Below are 20,424 nucleotides of genomic sequence, written 5' to 3' on the forward strand. Positions count from 1 at the left end.
TGGTTATATAGCCACATTTTTATGCCACATACCAATTCAACAGAAAACAGCTTCAAGCCCTTCATCCCTCAATGGCAACTAGGACGCTAGAGTTTTCAGCCTGTTTCACATCTCCTAAATACCTAGATACACACATATGAATGAATATATACATACACACACACTTTTTCTTCTCTTTAAGGAGCAAGATTTTTCTGGCATACCAGTCCACATGACCTGCTGCAACTCTTTTTGCATTTCTCCAAGGGAAGGTTTCCTCAAGTCTCCTACTGCAAATGAACATAAAGAAGCAGGGACAGGGGCAGAAGGAAATGGGGAGAGACAGACCTTCCCTACCATTATTCCCTTATCACGGACAAAAATGACATATCTGAAGTAAATATTAATAAAAAATGACTGACAAGTAAAAAGTCAACTAATTACGTATCAGAGAATGGGTGATTTATTCTTATCAAGTTACACACATCAAATTGAATAGATGATGTACTGTTTGCTGTGAAGACAGAAAGCTAGTTAGCCTCTAGATTTGCTCCACTAACAACAAATACCTGGAGATGGAGTAGAAGTACCACATGAACATCTGAGAATTTTTTTTGACTGACTGGACAGAGAGCAAGTATCTGTGCTCTGAGATGCTCTTGAGTTTAATTACCTCTTCTATGTAACTGAGTTTCATTCTCCTACACAAAAAGGACACTCATCTGTTTTTAAATCAGAATTTTGCCTCACTTCTGTGAGATTGGATTACACTTCAAAGATTGAGAAACACTACCGGAGATCAGGTCAGATGGAGCCACTGACATTTAAAATTCAATTAAAGGCTAAAACTATCATATAAACAGCAATGAAACCCAAGGAAATAGGAATTAAACTCTTTCCATGGCAGAGATTAAAATAGAACAGGCAATTAATATCTGGAACGGATATTCTGCAAAGGCTTCAGAAACCTAATGTATTAGCCTACCACATATAAAATTATGAGAAGACCTCAAGTCAACAACTGGACCCCAAGGTTCAATTACGGGACTTCAGAACAACAGATGCAATCGTCTGGGATTTCCACAGGTAATTGCTGACAGGCCTACCGTATCCTAAAGGGCTAACAAAGTATCATAATTCAAGAGCCTATTACTTATTTCTGTGTCCTTGATTTGCAGCATTTATTTCAAAACAGACACACGAGTTGTTCATCAGCAACACAAACATTTTGTTCTCTTCACCATGATACGAGATGAATATTACATGTGCAACCTGAACCTGAACTGTTCAGATGTAAAGAATTTAGGCATGTGAGGAATTCAATGCATGGCATGCAATGCTTCCACTGCTAAAAGCTCCGATCAAAACATACGCTACTGAAACTCTGCACGGAAAAAAAAAACAGTACAGAAAATTTACAGCTAGCTTCCGCAACATCACATAATCTTTGATGAAGTACCTGACAGCTTGTAAAGCGTGTTACTGGCTGTTATTATAGCAACAGATACTAAGGAATATGATGGATATCAATTTCCTGCTTTCTTGAAGCTCAACAGGCATTTGCATTTTACCTGCATCCTTCTCTCCAACACAATAGCAAAAGATGGTCAACAGCTTTACCTCAGGTCTGGCAAACCGCACAGAACAGCAATCCTGAGTAAACCTATCCACAGAAGTATGTGTGCCCTAGAACAACACGGGGCTCAGAAACCCTGTGCTGAATGGAAACACCAGTCTAGGAAGAGGTGGCGATCATCAAAAACAGATGGAAAGAAAGGACAGGTCGCTTAATGTTTCCACCAGCACTTGACCTGGGCACCAAAACAAAAAATATTTTGACATGAAGCTGGAAGTAATGAACAGACATGGGCAGAACACTGCACGCAACAGACGAACGACCACAAAGACTGGAATGGGATTAATTTTTATGAAACCTCAAAATGCAAACTCATGACTGTGACCACAAACTTCAGCAAAACAGCAAGCACTTAAGTGGAACAAACTGAGGTTGAGGACCCCCCAGAAAACTGCTTCATGGATTTTTCTAGTAATTATCTATGTGTTGCAGTGACAGAGACAACCACAAAATCACTGCCAAGATCTCATTTTTCTTGGAAATAACCTACTGCCCGAAGTGCTGGTGAGCCTCACCTGGAGAAGCACATGGAGTTACAGCTGCCCAGATTCCCAGAAGAAACCAGAAAGATGCAAAGAAGGAATGAAAAGATTTAATCTTTCATTTACTTAACTTCATAATATAACAGTTAGAGGCGGGGGGGATAACTGTTCTTACAAACCAATTGCTTAGGTAAACATCACTAAAGAAGCAAACAAAAGAAAATGAGAGAATTATTTACCCTCAGTAGATTAGGTTGAGGCATCTCCAACAACAGAATAAAAACAAAAATTACACTAGTACCTGAAGACATTTCCTACTTACTAGAACAATGATACTCTGGTACAAATTTCCAATCAATACAGAAGGGACAAAAACCTAAATCACTTTAACATGAAACTTCATTCAACTGTAAAGGTTGCAATTGTAATGATATGGCAGCCAGAGAGCATTAGATAGTGCTGAGGAACCAAGGAAGTAGCTTAAATTTTATAAGCTGTAACACATTACTTTAAAAACAAACAAAAAAAACCAACCAAACCAAGAAACAACCATACAGGAACACTTCAGAAGCACGTCAGGAGCACCAGGCTTTTAGCATGCTATTGACTATTGGCAGGGGCTTCAGGAACCCATTACGAAGTGCCAGTGTTGTGCCAAGCCCCGATGGAAACAGGTTGCTGTCAGAGTGCATACAGCAAGAGTAAAACTCCTGGGAGAATAACGTTGGTTTTGCTTGTTAGAAATAGAGCTTACCTCGAGTGCTCTGCTTTGCTTCGATATTGTACAACAAAATAGAGACAAAAGAGGTATTAGGTGCATACAAACAGGTAAGCTACAGCATTCAGGTGTCCAAGAAACAGAGTATTTTTCAGAGATGCAAAGATGATGATTTAGAGTGATTTTCTGGCAATCTGTGGTTTATCTGTGACCTGAAAGACAAAGGCTCCAAATTACAGCAGTTTCCACTGTTACAGATTCGTTTTTTTTAAATGAGAATTGCTCCATCCCTCCAGAAGCACCGCCAACACTGTCTCACGAAGAAACTGTCCTCAATACAATTCCTCGATGAGACTTTTCTCTCCCCCCAGTAATACATACGTTTTTTTTCCTTGTTCTTTGTGTTCTTACAGACACCCCATTGACTAATAGCAACCTAGAACCTTCCTAGCAGGCAAAGAAGGAAAGGTTATTCATGGCATTGCACTCATCACTGCACTGCTGAGGCTTACTTGCACCCTTGAGGCTCTTTTTTAAATACTAAAGAAGTTTAAGGGATCTTCTCTTTGACATTCGAAGGCGCACTGCACCACCTTGTCGCGTGGCCTGACAGCGCCGCGTGTAAGCTATTACTTCAAAGTCGCTTTCAATTTTCTCCCACTCTAGTTCAATCCCATTAATTCGTATTCATGAATTTATTTTGAAGCCAAATGCGTATTACTTTCCACTTGTAGACATACAATTTCATTTGCTCTCTCTGAGACTACTTAAATAGCAGATCTAAATCCTTTCTGAATTTTGCCTGCTGTTCAGCAGTGACCTCAATTTTTGATTTTGTGGCATCAGCAAATTCAATTAGTTTATTTCCCACATCTAGGTCATTGAAGTTGGCTGGAAATAGAAGAGGTCAGAGCGCCAACCTCCGTGGAACTCTCACTGCCAGAAAACAGAGCAGGCATGTTTGGCTATTGTTTAATTGGATTTTACTCGTTTTTATCAGCACTCTCTAATGTCTGAACTTCACACGCTTTGAACAGCAACCTGCCAACTAAAACTGCCTCACTCCTGAGCTGCCAAGAACATCAGGTTGTGAAAAAACAAAATTATCACTGTCCACATTTGTTTGATTCAAAGAAGAAAAAGAAGAGAAACGGAACAAAGCCAGCTAGAAGGAGAATTGGTTTATTATTGAGATATTGAAAAGTGGGGATACCAGAAAAGCATAGAGCTCTATTCAAACAAGAGCAGCCTGGTGGAACAAGTTACATGCAATGACAGCACTTTTGCTTTGAAGGACTTCCTACCCTCTCTGCTGCAGCTTATAAGGTCTTACCCTGACCCTCAGTTGTCACAGATAAACTCAGTTGGGAAGGGTCCTCTGGAGATCACCCAGGCCAGTGCCCCAGCTCAAAGCATGTCTAATTATAACAGGTTGCTCAGGGCTTTGTCCAGTCAAGTTTTGAACACCTCCAAGAACTGATGTTTCAAATCCATTTGGGTACCTGCTCCAGTGTCTGGTGGTTTTTTTTGTTTGTTTGTTTTTTACCTTCATGGTAAAAAAAAAAAGATTATAATTTAAATATTATTTGAAAAACAATGACTGTTGAACAGCCTTGGGCAGTTTCCAATACACTGAGCTTGCAGACAGAATATATGTAATAGGTAAATGTAGCAATAGGAAATGCTAACTGCCAAACAAGCCATATAGCTGGAGAAAAAACAGAACTAACGTTTCATTTTTATCAACATGTAATCAAATATTTGAGGTGCAGATATTGATGAAGTCATGGAAAAGACATTTTTGAGGCTACTATGGAAAATTCACATCCCAGTCATTGCAGTTCCAATTTGAGAATGAAATGAAAAAGTGACAACAGAATCAACAAAACCTGACACATTCTCAACACTTCCTGAGTATCTCTAGATGACCACAGCAGTTGAAGAGAAAAAAGAAACTGGAACTCATTAAGTTTGACTAACAGGTTGATTTAAACAGCCTACTACACCCTACAGAATGCATGACTTTCTAAAGCAGTGATTGCAGTACTTGTTACCTCACCAAACCACATTCGCCTTCCCCCCCCCCAAAAAAAAAAAAAAGCTATCACTACTTTGCAGTGGTCTTTACATTTTCTTATTCCTCTGTTTAACGGTGATCGCTTTGGTTTCATCTCAAGATAGATCACCTGAATTTTCCAAGGAGGTTTTCTGAAACACATTGCTAAGTAGACAGAGCAGCAATTAGATAGGACTGCAATTTTAAAAGCTCTGATAAGAAATTCTTCAAATTCCTTCCATGTGTAAAGCAAGCTGTTTTCTGGGTGTGAGCTGTAGGCAGGCATTTTGCTGAGTTCAGCTAAACAACAGAGCAAGACATGGCCTTCTGCATGCTAAGACCCTGGTCACACTGCTCAAAGAATTTCATTTATTCCTAGCACTAGAGCCAAGGCTGATCTCTCCCCAGTGAAGACAGCTACTTCACAAAAGCTTTGTAGCAGTACATACTGTTAGTACAGTTGTTAAAACTGTAGTCTTGAGATTATTCCCTCTGTTTTCACAAGGCTTTCCATATGCTTCTCTTTGCAGCTAGCTCATTTGGCAGCATGCTACATGTTGGCAGTCTGCAATAACATGCAAGAAAAGCGAAGGATTGAGACAAATAATAAAAACACTTCTAAGCAGAATGTACGGAGGAGGAAGGAGTAATTGCGCAAAGATGTCAGGATACAGGAACATGGGAAATTGCCAAACTGACAGTGGAAAACTCTCTTCCTGTTAATTGTGACTATAGCACCCCCATACTAAAAGCTCTGCAGCCAAGAGCAAGTAGCAGCTTAATTCAGGAACTAAAATATGCACTATATGTTTAGACAGTGCTCCTCCTTATACAATGAAGAAGACAGTGTAGAGCGCAGCATGGTATGGTCAGGTACACCAGCCCAAATGTGCACCCATAACTAAACATCCAGACAACGAAAGCAAAAGCAGTGCAAAGGAGATCACAGAATTGTAGTGGTTGCAAGGGACCTCAAGAGATCATCGGGTCCAACCCCCCTGCCAAAGCAGGTTCCCTAGAGCAGGTTGCCCAGGTAGGCGTCCAGATGGGCCCTGAATATCTCCAGAGAAGGAGACTCCACAACCTCCCTGGGCAGCCTGTTCAGTGCTCCATCACCCTCACCGTGAAGAAGTTCTTTCGCATGTTGGTGCAGAACTTCCTGCGATCCATTTTGTGGCCATTGCCCCTTGTCCTGTCCCTTCAAACCACTGAAAAGAGGTTGGCCAAATCCTTCTGTCTCGCACATTTATGATATTTGTAAACATTGATAAGATCCCCTCTCAGTCAAGATGTCTTGTTGATTTTGTTTTCATATTTTTCCTCATCACCTTCTATCAGAAAGGGATACACGTCCCCTAAATGTCTTTTGAGATATTTTCAGCACTTCGTTTATGGACAAATGAAATGGAGCATAGGGTTATCTGGTAACATCCCATGAGCTAGTATTGGAAAGTCAGTTGAACCTAGCCTCTCTCTTTTCATAGATGAGAGGTTTCTGAATAGTATGTGTAGACCAAAGAACTTTCTTCTTTTCACTAATAGAAGTCCTAAATAAGGTGATGAAGAAATTTGGTCCAGTTTATTTGAGCTACCTTAATACAAACACCTTTCATTGTTTGTTTAGTCTCCAAACAATTTTGAGTAGAAGACTATTTGCAAGATGTCCTATGCAAATCCAAAACCTTTTCAATTTACAAATGCAAAGTTCACTACATCCCAGAAGGCTTTATATGTATCAAGAAATGATTTGGCTATATAACCCCAGCAGCAGACACTGGCATTTGAAAGCTATGATGTAAGGACTACTCCTTCATTATCATGCAGAAAATTGGCCAGTGATTTAATTAACCCAAGCATTAAGGAATTTTATTCTGTTCGCTCTGAAAGAATAGATGAGCGTTACAGAAGGGTATTAAAGAAATGCTCTAAGATAGAGATCGGAATACAAATATTGCCAGGGAATGGATGAACATGGAGGAAATCAAGGGCACAGCATCTTGTTTAACACAAATGTTAGTTAAACGGCATGAATAAAATTGCTGCAGTCTTCACCTAGACAGGTGGAGGATGCCAACGTTTATCACACAGGCGGTTTCAGAACTGGATCTTCTACTCCACCACCTATCAAGAGCTGAACTGAGCTTCATTCCTTATGTAGTTCACAAGAGTTTCAAACAGAAAGAACAAAAACAGCTCAGCAAAATCCGACACATACATGTCAGTTTGGCGGGCAGCAAGCTTCCGGAGCAATCTACATCAACTACTGTTCACAAGTGCTGGTGTTTTGGTAAATGCTGTTCCACCTACATGTGTACAATGATCCAAATTGCATCTTATCACATGAATAGACAGAGGTACTGAGCAAGCCGTTTCACAGTAATAAAATATTTTCCTCCTCCTGTTAAACTAAATTACGATTGACTAAAGCAGAGCACAAAATGATTCCCTAATTTATTACTCCTGCCATCACCAGCATACAGATTTGTGTACTAACACCACCAGGACGGACTATATGCTATGGTTTCTCCAAGGACATTTTACAGGAGCTGATACGAAATATTCTGACACTAAAGCTGTGGTCTATGCTAAAGGCAACTTTGAGGGTAGTTTTACCCCTCTTATGAGAAGTGATAGTCCTTCATGCATTCAGAATAGACTTCTTGGATTCCACTCTCAGAGGAGAAGTTAATCTCTTTTGACATATTTGAGTCTAAGAAATCATGCTAACCCATGCTTGCTGGAATTAAAAAAAATTAACTTTTTGAAACTTCAAAAAGGCTAGATACACCAATCCGTTTCAGCAAAATTCTACACAAGAATGAGAAAGAACTGCACATAAAAGGTTTGATCTCACACTATTCAAGTCACTGGGAATTTTCTCAGCAGCTTGAATGGGAGGAGGATCAAGCCCAGAGAGCATAGCAGGGCAGCAGGTTGGCCCCAAGGTATTGATTTTAAGCCCTGTGTCCTTTTTGAAATAATATGTTCAACCCTCAGGCTAAATAGGCTGGCACAAATCATCTACACTGAATAGAATGCTACCAGCTCAGACTCTCACTGAAAGACTTGCAAAATTTGGCATTTCTCTTCATCCTCAGATGCTGACTTACATAGCAATGCGAGAATCTGTTTCAGTATGGAAATGGTTTTAGCCTTCAGTTACAGACAGCTGGAAAATCAAAGCCCTATGGGTGCAGAAATTGGAAGTCACAAAAATAACAAATCTGTTCTAAAAAAAAAGTGAGCCTCAGAGTCAATTTTCAAACCTTTAAGTCAACAACCATTAAAAAAAATCAGTAAGTCTTTTTTCTTTGATTTCATCTACGAATAAGAAACCATAAAATAGAGCAATATAATACTTTAAGTAGATGATATTTATACAAGCCTCTTAACTGGGGCTAAAACTTAAAGAGTAACTTGATTAACTGGAAGTTATATTACTCATTTCGTTGGAATCAGAGTATTTTGCAAGTGTTGCAACTGTTGAATATGCCTCAACACACCATTCCAAAGATGAGGTTAATTCTGACACACTGAGGAATTACTCTGAGTAAAAGTGTAGAACAGCATATCCATATAAACAGCATATCCTTATAAAACCACAGCTCACAGAAGAACAAATTAAAATGCTCTCTATAGGTACATTAAAGGAGGCTGTAGAGAGGTGGGGGTTGGTCTATTCTCCCACGTGCCTGGTGACAGGACGAGGGGGAATGGGCTCAAGTTGCGCCAGGGGAGGTTTAGGTTGGATATTAGGAAGAACTTCTTTACTGAAAGGGTTGTTAGGCATTGGAATGGGCTGCCCAGGGAAGTGGTTGAGTCACTATCCCTGGAAGTCTTTAAGAGACGTTTAGAAGTTGAGCTTAGTGATATGGTTTAGTGGAGGTCTTGTTAGTGTTAGGTCAGAGGTTGGACTAGATGATCTTGAGGTCTCTTCCAACCTAGACGATTCTGTGATTCTGTGAAATGCTCCTCCTGCAACACTGTAAAAACTTTGCGATAGAAAGAAATAGTTTATGCTTCATCTACAAATCAGTCATTTCAGATTGCAGCAAAAGTCTGGTTACTTTGGAAGCTGTAAAGCCACATTGCGCTAATCAATAGAAAAAATGCCACATAAAAATTACAGTGGAAGAGTTAGAAATAGCTCAGAAAAATCTCAGTTTAGGGAGAATAATAGCAAAATCAACTTTTCAACATTTGCTTGTTTATGAGGGGGGACATCTGCATAAACAAGTTTGTTCATTCCACAATTCCTCTAAAAGTAGGTCAAGTTTTTTCTCCCCTCTCTCTACAAGGCAAAAAATGATCTGAGAAAAATATATTTCAGACAGAAAAAATGAAATAGCACTGACAGATGGCATATGATTTATACTTTTAATTTACTCCATGTCATACTCCCCTAAAAAGATGCAGCTGGTCACTACAGAATAAGGCCTCCTCTTTACTTGCAAATTGGGTCAGGTAAAGAGATGCATTAAACTTTCCCAGAGCACAGATGACACAGGGAGAAAAGGGAGAAACTCAGACTCATTCACTTGGACACTACTGTATTAATCTAGACTGGAAGAGTCCTGCAAGGAGCAAACAGAAAGTCCAGTCCCCTTGCATCTTCATGCTGTAACATCTGCAGTGCTGAAGAGCCACTACCAAGTAATTGGACTGAGAGAGAAATCAGTGGAAAGACCCCTCTCCTACAAGGACACAGCGTAGAATAAAGGGGTTTTTTGCTTGCAGATACTTGCTCTTCCTAAACGGCAAAATTGTTCACTTCTTTAAAAGATCAATAGTCTAGTTTATCCTCTGGAATTTGTCATCCTTCTACTGTTTTGGGGATGCTCACTGAAGAAAACCATGTGAGCAGAACCACCTAAATGCTCTGACAATGATGCAACCAAACCGGTCAAAACGCAGCAATAAGGAAGAAAGTGACTGTCTCGTGAAAAAAAAAAATAAAACCTGCTCAGCTCACATGATTAAATCAAAGCAGGATCAAATGGGCTTACTGGTTTATTAGTTACATGTAATTAAGCGGGAAGCAGAGAAATATATGTTCCAGGGTCGATATCGACAACACGACAGAGACCACAAAACTAGATAGGTACAAATGTCACCACACGCCTCTACATTTTTAAGCACCCTTTGGTAACCAGCTGTCCCCACCTGACTTACAGGGGCTCACCTCCCCAAGCCACCTCAGGCCTCCTCAGGTGCCGCGGCAGCAACATGGCCGCCCTGCTGCTGCCCAACCCCACACTGGTGGTACAACAGGCAGCATTGTGCTGGGAGGCCACACTACGCAGCCTAGGCAGTGTGATTTCCCAGAGGGGGCCACATGGACTCCCTCACGAACCATGGAAACTGAACCCCACAGGCTAGCAAGCCAGGTGCCTCATGTTGTCCTCAGAGGAAGGCCTGTGACTAATAAGATGACAAGGGAATTCAGCTTGTAAGGGACCTCAGGAGGTATCTAGTGTAACTCCTGCTCAGTGCAGGGTCGGTCATGGTATCTGATCAAGTTGCTCAGGGCTTGATCCAGTCAGGTCTTGAAGCCCACCAAGGCTGGAGCTTGCGCAGCTGCTGCAGGGTCCTCACGGCAGGGTCTATTTTTCCTTATATCCCATCTGAACCTCTCATTTCAGATTCTGCCCATCTCTCATCCTCCTACCACAAAGAGCTGGGACTCATCTGCTTGGTATGTGCGGACAGCCTGCTGTTAGGTCCTCACAAGGCCATCCCTTTTCTGTGCTGAACAAGCCCAGCCTTCCAGTCCTGGTTTGCCACCACAGATACAGTCACTAGGACACATTTTCATCACATTTCTTTCACAATTCTCCTGAAAAACAGTTCTAGGACATGAATAGTAACACGAAGCCAGTGGCCCAGAAAACAAATTGTCAGGATGTTTTGCTTTACTGAGGACTGTAGTTCATCATGGGATAGGGAAGCAGCCATCGCTGCCCAGGTTACCTAGAGATAAAAACATTATGCGAGACAGACATTATGCAAGACTCCACCAGAAATAACTATAGACTTTCCAGTGGCTCAGATGGAGAGTTTAAAAAAAAAAAAGGCATCGGCAAGATTACAAATTAGAGGGCTTCCCCTGTCAGCTAACAAACAACCCTTACAAATAGCACAGTCACTTCCCACTGAACAACCACAACAAAAGTTGGCTGACTCTTAGAGCTTTAGGCAGCAAGTTACCTCCCACTCTGATCTCTAGTTACCCTCTCAATATGTGACACTTCCAATATCATTCTACATTTAAATAACACATGTATTTAGATACTCGTTGAGACTGACAGTCCCCCAAACCACTGAGGAGGTATGGGGAACGTACCTGGCCCCCCCCGGAGGGAGCTGCAGAGTGAGCAAGGAGCAGGATCTGTTCACAAGTTGTTACAGAAAGGCAACCTTACTCTAGTGATTTTTGTCTAGTCTAATCAGACATTGGCGATAACAAAATTGGGCACGTCCTCTGTTGCTGACAAGCACTGGTGGAGCAAACAAATAGTAGAGGAAAGCAATAGTTACTTCTAAAAAGAGAGGATGCTACCTTCTCTTGCAGCGAGGGCCTGGTACTCTCCAGAAGTGAAACTCCCAGGTCTCACCGGCAAGCAAAATGCTCCATCAGGTTCACAAGTTCCCTTTTATCCCACCCTTGGCAGACCGTGCTCTCACATGGGCAGTTGCCTTGCCCTGTCCCCTGCCTGGACAAGACCATAAATTCCACCCATTTAAAAATCAGGCATTAGGTCATTAATTCTCAGCAACAGAAGACTCAGAAATCCCCATGGCTCTGACCTGCCATAACACAGGCCACATACCAAACACCTGTGGTTCAAAGGCAAGCTCTGTAAAGCATGCTTAGCATCCCAGTGAAATCCCCGGGCGAGTGGCAGTACATTTTAAATAGTCTCCTCTCCTCTGAATGACCTGGATGGAAAACGCACTGCCAAGTGAATTTTTAAGGCTTTACAGGGATGCAGTTAACTCCTCTCGCCAGGGAAGGCTTTATACACCAAAGATCTTAACCTCCGTCTGTAAACATAAGACAAAGCAAGGATCCAGGAGTCACGAATCAGCTCAAGCTGTTTTAAAGTTCATACATGCAAAGCAAGAGTACACCATAAAGCTAACAGGTAATAAGATTCGATGACTTTTGTAAAACTTAAAAATAATTTCAGCTTTTATGTAAAACAAATCCCATTTCAAGAAAAAAAATAGCAGGCCTGTTTCAAGTGCTTGATATCTGACTATTCCCCTTGCTAATCAATACGCAGAAAGGACACTGCTTCTGGCACTCTTCCAGCCTAAGCTGCATGCTTGCCCTTCCACCACATAGCACTACAGGGATCACATCAGGGTGGTGTCAACACACCATCTCTTTCCCCAGCACAGTTTCCAGCACAAATATTCAGCACTACAAGACAAATAACTACTCCAAGGCAACAAATGTACAAGGCTAAGATAAAAAATAGCAACTGCTGGGGGAGGATGGAGGATTAAGTTCTCAAACAAACAAAACACTGAATAAAATGTGTGCATCGCTTGCTAAACTGAAAATGAAAAATAGTCTCACCCAAAAAACAACAGTCCACTAAAACTTGGAAAACTTCAAAATCTGAAGTGGAAACAAGAAGATGTGCTTATGAAATACAAATCCAATTTTGAACATCAGTGCTTATTCTTAGTGCTCTTGGAAACAGTCATGTTTCAGTATAAACCAGAATATAAACTCACGTGTATCTCTTGCCAGCAAATACCACATCCATCAGTAATTTTATATCATTTCAATTTATTTTAGAGAAACTTGCTATCCTTGCACCATGGTTTTATCCTCGGGCCCTCAAAAAATGGAGGCCATCATTTAAAGAGACAAATTCATCTGACAAAGGGTTCACAGGCAAACTGTTTAGCCTATCTTAGAAAGCACCCACAGAAGAGGGGGGAAAAAAAAGAAAAAACTAGATTCACAATGTCATCAGGCAAGCTTCAAAAGTAAAGGAGAGACAGCTGTTGATTTAGTCCTGAGAAAATGAGCATCATATTAAAATCTCTGCCCACTCTTGTCTCAGCAGCTGATTCCCATCCCCACAGATGGCCTGCCTGCTCTGAAAGCTTTCCTGCAGCACCCTCTGCCAAAAACTGTGCCTGGTATGTCAGCAAGTAGAAAGAAAAACAAGCCATAATTTGCATTCAAATTTTTGTAGATATAAGTGTCATAGTGGGAAGCTTACCCAAAAGCACCACCCAAATAAATGAGATCTTTATTGCATCTGCCTGTCTCTTGATAATACACTATATGCTGGGAAACAAGGGAGCAATAGATGAACTTATGCACCTGTTCCAAAACACACTCTTACTGTAACAGATTTGGGACAGGGACCCAGATGGAAGGGGATTGCTCACTGAGGTGCCTGACACTATGAAAGTCTGGGCTGCAGTGGAAGGTGTCAGGGCTGGGTCTGCAGACACGACCTTGTGTGCCAGCCAGGAAAGCAGAGCGATGCCCCGTGGTGCCCATCAACATGCAACCAGAGGGGTCAGCACCATCATGGGTGTGATGCGTGTCATAAGACAGAAATTGCTTTCCACCTGTTGTACCCACCTTTATTAGTTCGTAAATTATAGGCTTGGGGTCACCAAGTGCTGCAATATTGTTTTTGTTGCTGAGACAAGCTGCCCCGCAAGATGTATAATTGCTTCCTATTTTATTTAATGGTACTAGGCTCCAGAAAAGCAATACTTGTTGCTCTTTTGGGGGAATGGAGGGTAGTTCTTATTTCTGATGTCGCCAAGTAAGCTTGTCCTGTTTCTACAGGAGAAAACACAAAGGGGATGCATGGGGTGAGGGACACCACAGAAACACACACCGAGCAGATCCACCAGACAGCTAAATTCATGTGAAGGGGACTGAAATGTTTTATTCTCAGATGGAAACAGAGCTAGCCACAGTGCTGAAATAGATTTTGAGAGCAGAATTTTTAGCCCACAAGTTTTAGCTATAAAGCTGTAACTCCAGCTTCTTTAAAGTTACCATCGATTTACAGCAGTGGATTGAGAGCTCTCATTCCATCCCACCTCTCCTCTTTTTTTTTTAAACAGGGTAATTACTTACAAAAAATTAAACTGATTCTCTCTCCTCAGATGACTGATTCTCTAAAATCACTTAATGATATTCAACTACTATGTCAAGCATAATTGACTAACCTAAGGTTTAAAGACACCAGCTATTATTAATGAGGTGTTTTAAAACACATTTTGCTGATGCAGCTGCTGCCAGAATTTATAACAGAGCTCTACATGCTCTCAGAGCAGCATAGCATTCCTCAGCTGCATTGCTACAGAAGTGTTACATATCATTTCTCTCAGGTTTCAGGGAGTAAGGGGCTAAAGCACAGAAATCACACAAGACGAAATACTTCTAAAATATCACGTCTACAAATGCAGATACCTAAAAGATTAAGTACTTGGAGAAACTAAGCAGCAGAAAGACATTACACTGTTGTTTTTTTCCTCTCCTGCTGACTTAGGATTTCTATGCAAGCTAAATCTGACAAACTAGCTCTAGAAGGTGCAGATCCATATTGAAAAATTAAAGGTTTAGGCTTTTTGTTCCTGTTTTGAATCTCTGTAGCATAAGTATATTTAATGCATTCCACAGGGAAAAAAAAAATCTTGCCCTATTTACATTATGAGTCTGGTCTCAATGTAAGTCAGAAATCTTGAATTTTGAGTGGAGGGCAGCAGCAGGAAGAGGAAAAAGAAATACTGAATATCAAACATCACTTCTTTCAGATAACCTACTGGTGCTTAGATGTACAAGCTTCTCTTATCAGTATATCTGGCTCTTGCCTGCAACAGGAAGCTCACAGTTTTTCCAGAAACCTGCAGAAATAGCCAGTACTAGATGAAAGACACTGGACTGCAGATAGCTAGGCTCCATGACAGCTTCCTTTTCCAAGTTGCATCTTCAGGTTGCCTCAGTTGAACCTACCCTACAAAGATGGCAAGTTGAACTTCACTTGTGTCTATTCGGAAGAACAGGCATGGGATCTGATTCTTCGGCTGCTTACTCAAGGTTCAGAAACATGACACTTCATCAGAACTGCTTACCGTTTGCAGCAGTAGAGAGCAGAGACCAAATCAAGTCTGAAAAATTTGGCTTCTTGCCATTACAAATACCAGATCATCATTCAAGAACAGTTAGGTAGATAAGACAGTGTGCCTCAAGGTAATTTTAATATTCAGACATCAAAGCAGCAGCAAAATCACTGACAGGCAATCAGCAAAACCTAAAGCAGCAATGAAGTTATTTTCCACTTTTGTGCTATACTGCTTAGCAATTAACATCTGCTTCAAAGTTTTATAGGTTTTGGGAAAGTTAAAACATTACTGATACCCTTCCAGTGGTGGCTATTACATTCCCCTGGTCTGGAAGACGACGACTATCTTCTGGCTCCAAATCCCTTAAGAACCTTCAAAAAAAAAAGTGCCAGCCTGGGAAAAATAGCTTCAATTTCAGTACAGCAAGAGAGCACAGTGAACTTACGCAAGCCCTCCCTTTGCAGAACAGAGTCCACAAAAGAAAGATCTATGCAGATACACCACAGTTGTGCTTAGATGGAAAACTAGAATCTAAATTTATCTAAATATATCTATACAGAGCAGGACCTCCTACTTACATTTTCTCCTGCAGTAGGAAGCAAGTATCATGGTATTGCTCTGGTGATGCAACACAGCAATTTGTGGTTGTAGTTATTTTTCTGTCCTCAAACCCAAAACTAGCTGTTTTGTTGTTGTTTTTAAGGATACAAAAGAGCGAGATTTGAGACAGCTAGAGCGTTATCGCTTCTAACTCAAGGGTATCTAGGAAAACAGGCAGCAGGGACAGATGGGCTTTGTAGAGCCTGCATTTCAATTCTGGGTTCAGTTCCTTACAACTAGATTCTATCCCAAACCCTTCTTCACAGAAGAAAGGGCCAGGACAGATCCAGCTGTCTCCTTAGACTTTGAAGTGGAAAAGTTCAGGAAAAAATATTTCTTCCTCAGCTCTGGTCATTGTTACAGCCCTGGCTACACACATTCATGGCATAACAGCTTGCCTCTGGAAGATATTACCATCAATGGGAACACTGGGCACAGAGAGGAATTTAGCATCCAGTGTACTGGGGTTTGGGTTTTTACTGATTATCTGGTTGAGCCCAGACATGTCTGCCACCTGTGAGTAATTCTGATATTATCTGTCCTACCATGAGACAACATCAGTGAGGCTTAAGTAAAGCTGTCCTAGTGTGAAGTCGGCAAGAGCACAACTCAAAGGTGTGCTTCTTTGTCCTATCATGTATGTTGTCTTTGTGCAAAGAAACTTCCTAAGACATTCTCACAGGAACAATAATTAGAAGCAACAGAAATCATTGTTCCCACAAGTCTCAATGCTGGTTTAGGGAGAGTTTCAACAAGAATCGTTCTACTCCCTGTGACAATGAAATCTCCTTTCAGAAGAATTATAACCGGGTGGTAAAAACGGGATAACAAATAGTTCCTCAGTAACTGATGCGCAGAAAGAACAGTTCTGAAATAAGCCAGGAAGTAAAATCAGCCAGAAGACTACAATAAAGAACAGGCACATATCTCTACTGCAAAAGGAGAGACAGCCTATATTCCTGCTGATATTAGTGCCTTCTCTTTGGTCCCATTATTTATAATTTGTTATGTGGTAGCACTTAACCTCAGGCTTGAACAAGGCTGCCATTAAACAAAGAGAATAAAAGTATGCCACTCACTCCTGTTGAGCACCAAGTTTTGTTAAATTCTTCAGAAAACACCCTTGTGGAAACAAATCTTCCCATTATGCTGTTTTAGATCTGTTCAGGTTGAAAGTTAAAAATTCTTCTATTAGAAGTGCTCATAGAAGTTAAATGTCTTGATATACTGCATTAAACAAGCCTAACAGACAACATAGCTTTGGTATTTTTCCGTTCTCCTGCACGTCAGTCATCTGAATTGAACCCAACACTTTGTGTTATTACAGAGCAAAACCCAAAACTTCTTCAATGTTAGCAACCCAAATCAGAAGTTGTACATAAACGCAAAGATCAACCCCCTTCACAAGGAAGAAGACATGCAACTTGGTAGATTTGAGCCAAGCGATTGCCTCATGGAAGATAATGCATGGTTTTCCTCTAAAACAGTAGTTCCTCTCTTATTTATTTTGACCATTGGATGTAATTTAGCACACAGCATTTTTCCCTTTGAAGTGTTAGAAGTCATTAGTAGCACTTACTTATATGAGATTCTTTAAATACTCTAGTAAATGCTCTCTATTGATTTATCGTTAAAATTAATTTCAGCAATAACATTTTAATACTGAGTTCAGTAGTACTGTTCTGCTTTAGCTTGGTTAGTTAAGCAGAGGAAAGCTGCTTTCCAAAGTGAAGTGCGCACACAACTTTTTAAGTATTCCCCATTTTGAAGAAGCATAATCTACCATCTCCCTGCATAACTGAACCTAAAGTATTTCTTGTTCATCCAGCATTCCTCTCCCCATCTCCAGTGGGAGACATGGAACGAGAATTGCTTGAGATTAACATATTTCTCCTACACATTAATAGCATTTTTAACCAAGTCTTGCTAGCAAGTTAAAAAAAAAAAAAGAAATCCTTGAGGACCAAAGTCCTCAAAGGTGGAAGTTCGACAAACTGTTGTGCCACCTACTGTTGTACTGTACCCTTGCTACCCCTCTGTAACCCTTCATAACTTGCACATGGCAGGAGTTATTGGTGCTAGGCTGCACCGAGTTCAAATAAGCGAGTACCATTCTTCAGGTGTCAAAGGCGCAGAGCAAGGTGCACGAGGTGAAAATAGAAACACTGGAAGAAAGTCCATAAGCGATGTGGAACATTTACAGGGACTACAGAACAAGAAAGACTTACCATGGTCTGTCAAGCCAACACTTCCTACAAAAGGTTTTATTTCACCATTATTACAATGGCCAGTTGCAGTTGTGAACTCTCCAAACAGTAACAGAAAAAGCAATGTAAATAATAAAACTCTCATATTTAACATCTGTCAACTAATTCCTGATTTCATTCTTCTAACCAAGGCTGACAGCCAAAATCCGCTTCAACTTTCTATTAATAAAAAGTGACTCGTAGGAAAATTTAGGTCGGAGTTCTCCAGACCAACCTCCTGCTCAGACCACTGCTAGCCATAGGATCAGACCAGGTTACTCAGGTCTTCAATCAGTTTGATTTTAAAACCCTCCAAGGCTGGAGACTATGTAACTGCTCCACTGTCTCAGCGTCCTTGTGGGTAAAAAGTTCCTCCTCACATCCATCCCAAACTTCTTGCTTTAAGTTGTGTCCATTGCCTCTCATCTTCCTACCACACACTGCTATGAAGAGTCAACCTCCAAGGTTGCCATTATACACCTCTAAAGCCATCTCTCCCCCATGCTGAACAAGTCCGCTTACCTCAGGCTCTCCTACAAGGCAAGTGCTCCAGCCCTCAGACATTTTGGGGCTCTCTGCTGAGCTCATTCCAGTAGTTGAGCTGAGTTACAGTGATGCACAAAGCTGTGAATAAAAGTTTTCAAAGTGAAACACATGCTTGACTTTAGATAGATTATGAGGCTTCAGAGGTTTAACAGACACCCCACAAAAAAAAAAAAAAAAAAAAACACACAAGGAAATTTCAACCCTCCACACTTGCTCTATGCAAGTGGTTTAAGAGAGTCAATGATCAGATACCAAAGACACATGGTAATATATGCCTCATTGTCAGCCCTACAGTCACCAGAGCTGCGTTGAAAGGATAGTGGGAGGAAGGGAAGATGCACAGGAAGGAGGCAAGCAAGTGCTATCAGTAAGATGCACTGCAGCAAAGGGACAAATCTGAAATTGATTCATGACTGGACTGTGGCGCAGTAATATCATACTCTGTTACCTACCACACTGCCCCCTACTGGGGGCTCTCAATATTTTTCTTTGTATTTCTTTCACTATCTTAAAGTATACCCTCGTGTTCACGTTTCTAAGAAAGACCTGTAAGTGCTCACCAAACCCAGGAAAAAAAACTTAAGTGTGCTGACTACTGTTGCATGGGCAGCTGCATTTATCAACTCATTGGTCTCAGATGCACATACTGTAGAGGAAATAGGTGGTAACCTATTTATATCCCCCCCCCCCCCCCCAAAAAAAAAAAAAAAGAGTGCAAGAAAAATCCTAAAGATGAGCGTCTAACAGAAGATTGACCCATCTGCCATAAACACGGAGGGGGTGAAGGGAACAAGGGAGGCCTCTGTTTCAGGCGCCAGGGGTCAAAACAAGGATGCTATCTCTATTTTGGTCAATGAAGCACCAGCCTCACAATAAAAACTTCAGTAACACTGCATTATTGCAGATAAATGAAAGCCAAATAAATGAGAAACAAATTAAACCTTTTCTAAATCCTATATTGCATAAGAATTAGAGAGTTTGTTCAATATGAGAGTTTTGCCTAAGTACACAAGACTAAATTACATCTGAAGAGTGATGGAATTGGTAAAACAGAGGGGAGGATCCTTAACTATAACGATCCGTAGTTCCTGACCACTTATCAGATATGCTCTTGGAATATAAGTCAGTTTTTGCTGGCATATCCATTTGGTAACCTTCTCAAAGCTGGATGAGTCAGTCATCATAGCTATCTATAGGCAAACTATGACCTGAATCTAGCATGGACACAGTACCTTCAATGTAAACACACTAGGCATCAAACGTATACTTTAGCAAGCAACAAGCAGGATTCAAAAAAATCCCTGCAGCAGCTGAAACATCACATCAAGATCCCTTCCTCCCCACCATAACAGCAATGGCTACTGGGGAGAGCAATGGGAAGAGTAAATAGACAAAAACAAACAAAAACATTTAAGCTTCTCCTTCTGAAGGAAAACAGTAGACAAAATAACAGTAATCACAGATCACAATGGGATGTTGCTTCATAGCTCTCTTGAAGAGAGCAAGCCTGAACGTAGATGGTTTCCCTTTCTGCATACAGTTTCTTCTCAGGAAAAAATAATGGAAAGGGAAGATTATCGTCACTTGTTCTAGAAGGCAAACTTATTGAGGTTAAATATACAGGGGAAAAAAAAAAGAGATGTATACATGCACATAAAATATCAAGACAGATTTAATGAAGGGCAACTAAAACTTTCAGAGATCATTTTTAATTTAAGTTTAACTAGAAAAAAGAGACAGGGCATTTTGCAATCCAGCTTTAAGTAGTTTATGTTAAGAGGAGCTTCTTCAGGGAACGGCTGTGTGTATGGATGCTGTGAAGCCATTACAATAACTACGATGACTTGCACAGCACTCGTTGCAATTTCATCTTCACCTTGGTGCTCCAGCTTTTCACATGCATGCTTCCAAGCCAAGGACCAATTAAAAACAGCACATACTTCTGCATAAGCTGCTAGCAAGCGAGCATGCTTGTTCCAGGAAGTCTCCACCAGCACAGAGGGGAGAACCACTTCCAGAATTCAGCAAGCTAGGTAATAAGCAAACAG

The 20,424-nt window shown here is 40.9% G+C and overlaps 1 long non-coding RNA gene across 1 annotated transcript in view; it reads right to left on the minus strand.

Annotated features, from left to right (window-relative positions):
* Positions 1-9,873: 9,873 nt before the first annotated feature.
* The window catches only part of LOC121075126, a 46,394-nt gene continuing 35,843 nt past the window's right edge, over positions 9,874-20,424 (minus strand). Inside the window, exon 4 of the long non-coding RNA XR_005822748.1 lies at positions 9,874-10,841. This is a non-coding gene — a long non-coding RNA (uncharacterized LOC121075126). The remainder of the gene's footprint in view (positions 10,842-20,424) is intronic.

This window comes from Cygnus olor, chromosome 1, assembly GCF_009769625.2.
Source record: "Cygnus olor isolate bCygOlo1 chromosome 1, bCygOlo1.pri.v2, whole genome shotgun sequence".
NCBI classification, from domain to species: domain Eukaryota; kingdom Metazoa; phylum Chordata; class Aves; order Anseriformes; family Anatidae; genus Cygnus; species Cygnus olor.